Here is a 4,529-nt window from a genome sequence, read left to right as displayed (position 1 = left end):
AAAAATTCGACCAATAAAATAAAGTAGTAATGGGCTATAACCCAAAGTATAAAATAACCATAAGTCAATATTGATATGAATAAATAATTGAATAAATAAGTGGGGAAGAAACAAATCTTCTGTACAGAAGAATTCCAAATAATCTATTTAGATACTCCACTCTTGAGGAGGTATAGCATAACTCCTTAAGTGTGAGCTGCACATAGTGATTTTTTCCCAGAGAGTACAGTATGGAAACAGAAAAAAAAGAGTAATGTTACAGTGAAGAAACCTGGCAAACACTACCTCAAGCCAGGTGGTCAAGGTTAATGTCAACAGTGAGAAGTCATATTGAACACTATGCGGTCTTGATATGATATGAAAAGAATGGCACTTTATCTCCATAGTCCTCCTCCCCAAAAGACATAACCCCAGACTAACTATGAGAAAAGCATAATACATACCCAAATTGAGGGACATTGTGCAAAATACCTGACTACTACTCCTCAAAACTGTCAAGGTCATCAAAAACAAAGAAAGTTTAAGAAACTGCCTCCGGCTAAGGAGACATGACAACTAAATGTAATATGGTATCCTAGATGGACCCCTGGAACAGAAAAATGACAGTAAGGACAAACTGAGGAAATCTGAATGAAATGTGCACTTTAGTTAATAATGTATCAGTATTGATTCATTAGTTGTGACCAATGTACCATACTAATGGTAAGATACTAATAACAGGAGAAACCGAGTATGGTGTATACAAGAACTCTCTGCCCTATCTTTGCAATAATTCTGTAAATCTAAAACTGTTATAAAATGAAAGGTTTATTTTTAAAATGCAATGGAAGTGCTTTCCTCTCAATAACGCTCTACAAAATATGTTCGCTGCTGAAATCTTTAGGTTAATATCTCAAGTGTTGATAGTTCTATCAATTGGCTAGAACAAAAGTCAATTGTAAAAGATATCCTTGTTTATGTCCATTTGTATGACTTCTAATGGGGCCATCTGGAGCCCCGTAATCCACCTAATTTGGTTCCTTTTAAAGAAAGAAGGAGACATGGATGGAAAATAACTGTGGAAACAGCATCTTTTGTTTCCAAGGTCATTGCTCTATACCAGAGAATCTTTACACTTCCCCAGTGTGAATATCGATCTTTTGACATTCAACATAGATGTATTCTCATGAACTGCTTTCAAAGAACATACGAAGGAAAAGAGGGGGAAAAAACTGTCTCCTCTAATCCATTTAAGATGTGCTAGTTACCTGTCACACTTGTCTTATTAACAATGACAATGTGAACTTGCACTGTGTAGACAGACCTACTCATCCTTAAATGCTAGAACCATTGAGCTGTTAAAGGAGGAGCCTGTGAAGGGAAGAAACTTTCCCCACAATATAGCATATAGTAATGAATGGCAGGTGCTGGCTTGAAGCAAAGGTATAAAAAGGTTCAAAAATAATTTGCCAATGTGGATTCTCAGCACCACTAAAAGAGAGTCACATGAACGTCAAATAGTATCCTTTTGTGTGATATCCCCTTTTGTTTCACTGCCATTTTCAGACTTTATGAATACAGAGATCTTTGATCTCATGCAGTATCTATCTATCTATCTATGCATATCTGCAAGTTGCCAGTTATTTATCAGACTTCTGATGAGTTGACTGGCATCAGATTTCTATAGAAGCATTGGAGAACAAAAGCTCTTAATGCAAAGGTAAGTGGAAATGAGACTGAAGAAAGAATGGTCTGTGGACCCAAGGAGGGTAAGGCAATATAAAAGTGAATTTTAAAGTACTAGTAATCAATTGTGGTTATCAATAATTGAGACCAGGTATGAGTACAAATATTAATAGCATAACAACAAACAAACAACACTTGGTTTTAGGTGAATAAAAGGGTAGTAAAGTAAAATAAACTCAAGGTAATAGGAAAGAAAAATAATGCATAGAATTTTGCAATAAATTAGGAAATAAGGGAAACGTGAAGGAAGGTGACCTGGAAGGAAGTTGATGGAATTTGGGGGTTGCCTAAACAACTCATCTAAAAGGTCATGCTGACAAGGACATGCTGGCTTGAGGTACAGGACGTTCATTCCATTTGAGCGATAGACATCAGCCTCAAAGTCCTAGATCTGACCAAGAAGAAAAGAATTTGCTCTTCATCAAACATCAGTAGTTTGATTTTGCCCTTTGGATTCCAAACTAACTTCCTTGGCCTCACTTCTTCTATCCAACATATCGCATCTCCCTCTCACTCTTAATGTCATACTTCTATGCAATTCTTTTAAGATTTGCTAGAAAATTCTACCCAGCTTGAGTGTAGATGTCTTCATTTTTCTTGAAATTCCTGTATGGAGCAATGTGCCATGTGAATACACTCATCGCACACATGATTAGCTGTTTGCCTGACAGGAAAAGTCTGGAGCCACTGAGCTTCAAGAAGGCGAATATCACTAAATCCAAGCATTCCCACAGTAGGGATAAGATTTTACAGTTAAATACGTTATTAAAGTCAGGTATTGAGTACTATGCTTGGAATTTCTTTATGGAGGGGGAAAAAGTAAATCCACAGTCTAAACAGTTAAAAATAAGTTAAAACCATACCATTTCCTTTGGGAAGAAAAGATTTTTATGAACTGTGATCATTGTCTCAAAGGAGTCAAACCCTGCTTTCCATCTTCCCACTCAGTCCCCACACTTCCTCCGTGTGTCTAGTGCACTAGGTGGTTCTGAAAAGAACATACAATCACTTTTCTTTTACCACAGCAGCTTTAGGTCTTGGAGTAAAACTCACAATATAACCCAAGTATTCTTATTCTTTCTAACTTCCTGCCTGAAAAACGAAGTGCTTGTATGGAGAGTTTAAAATATAGAAACAAACCTACTCAACTAAAAGAAGGTTTGTTCTTCCAAGTAGTCATCTTGGGGTCTCCACACTTTTCCAAAAGGTACCGTCATTGTTCCAAACAATTGGAAATCTGCTTTGGATACAGACTTTACAAGAAAATTGGGCTCCACTTTATGGCTTCGTGTTGTTTGACTAAAACTGTGGGTTCCTACGTTAGTCATTAACTTGACAGCAAATCACTTTGGTTTGGAAAAATGGAGCCATTCTCCAAAGACAACGATTTGCCACCACTGAGGAGAATAAAAAAAAAAAAAAATGTTTAATAGATTCTGAAGGCAATTAAAACATGGAAGTATTCCAAACTGGTGCAAGTACCTCACTGAAATATGTGGACATCCTCCTACTGTTTACTGGGAAGAGGATCACAGTCCCCTGGGGATAAAAGTTGTGATATGAGTACTGATAAAAAATTAACTCCCAAGCTAAGCAACTTACTTTATAATTCCATATAGAAAACTTAATTATATGCATCTTGAAGCCTCAGTCTGTTTTAAATTCAAACAGCTAGCTAAAAATGTGATTCTTTTCAGCATGCCTGGAAAAAGAAGTTTGTTATAAAATCATATTAACTGAAGAGAGAAATAAATTGATCTCACCTAAAATATTTTGTCCTCTAAGTACCAAAAAAAATCCACTTAGACATATAACCAAATGTTATTTAATATCTTAAAAAGTAACACAATCCAAAATGGATATTTCACACAACACTACATAAACAACATGAACACAATATTACCATATGGAGGGACTTTCAAATATAGACTTACAAAAATCCCTGTCCTTTTTTTCTTTTAAGTTATTATACTAAGCATGACAAGTAATCATCATTTACAATATGGTACACTGACACGATAAAAACCATGTTACAAATGTGCTGTTATAAATCAGTAACATTAGGGAAGACATTTCATGAACTGTAATTATTTCATATGAAATACTATACAATATAAACAGAACATCCATCTTGGATGACCTTTACAGCAACCAGAGACCAAGTAATTTAAAATTTTTTTTTCAGTGCAAACACATTTTATTCAAGGCAGTCTTGGCTGCAAAACTCCTTTCTAACATACAGTAAATCCCACTTGCAATTCTTAATTCATTTACCCTAATGCAATAGTCACATTCAGTCACTCAGAGAAAGATACCTGCAGAATTATGATCCCTTTAAACTTGGCATTTAAATTTAATTCTCTTTTAGAAAGTATTATCTATGTCAACTGCTCTAAGAACTTTAATTTGTAGTTGTCAATACTTACGTGAAGGTGACCCTAGGGCAGCTCTATTCCTAACCCAGCACGTGTGCGCAATACTGCACAGTATTCTGCCCTTCCAATGTGGAAACCGTGGCGGTGTGTCAGTATCTAGTCAGGGGACTGGGAAGGAGGCAGGGAGGGAGGACCTCAGAGGAAAGGCAGTGGAGGAGCTGCTGAGTGTGTACTTCATGATTAATTTCCTGGAACTGCAGACAACTGATACTGGAAAAGATCTCAGGTCTCTGATTTGGTACCTCTTTTTGGTGGGAGCAAGGGAACCGGGCTACCAAGGTGTCTGTGCACAGGGAGGTAGGCAGCTGGACATGGACTAGCCCAGCTTCTAACCTTCCATTTCCAACATCCAGAGTCATCGCTACTTCA

The sequence above is a fragment of the Cynocephalus volans genome, chromosome 13 (genome assembly GCF_027409185.1).
Source record: "Cynocephalus volans isolate mCynVol1 chromosome 13, mCynVol1.pri, whole genome shotgun sequence".
Lineage (NCBI taxonomy): Eukaryota > Metazoa > Chordata > Mammalia > Dermoptera > Cynocephalidae > Cynocephalus > Cynocephalus volans.
Note: the sequence above shows the minus strand (reverse complement) of the source record.